Source organism: Penaeus monodon, chromosome 15 (genome assembly GCF_015228065.2).
Source record: "Penaeus monodon isolate SGIC_2016 chromosome 15, NSTDA_Pmon_1, whole genome shotgun sequence".
In the NCBI taxonomy this organism is placed as follows: Eukaryota; Metazoa; Arthropoda; class Malacostraca; order Decapoda; family Penaeidae; genus Penaeus; species Penaeus monodon.
In genome coordinates, this window is record NC_051400.1 from 32,433,321 (window position 1) to 32,433,763 (window position 443).

The following is a 443-nucleotide window of genomic DNA, read 5'->3' on the forward strand; positions in this document are numbered from 1 at the left end:
GTATGAATGCGTTAGGCGGTAAGAAGTGTTCCAGCATCTGTTCGGTGTTACGGGCGCATCAGGATTGAGACGAAGGTTCTTATGGTTTGCCGTAATGGGCTATCAGACCGTGCCAGAAAGAGTACCACACGGTATAGAGGAAAGTTTGAAGTGGGGTATTAGTAAGGTGGGGTTAATGGGTTGTGGACCATAACGGAAGAGCGTTGGCAAGGCATGCCTGGTATCCAAGCAAAAACTCAAGGTATATCTTGTAGACAGGTAATACAACTGGTCTTGGTATCTGTGGGGAATACAAGGGGTGATAGGTTGTATGGACCGATGAGTGATATTGAGTCGAATGAGTCGGAAAAAGATGCGAAGGATACGAAGATATGGAAAACGTGGCAACGAGGGATAGCATAGAATTTTGTTTGTAGGGACGCTAGATTCAAAAGGATTGAGAG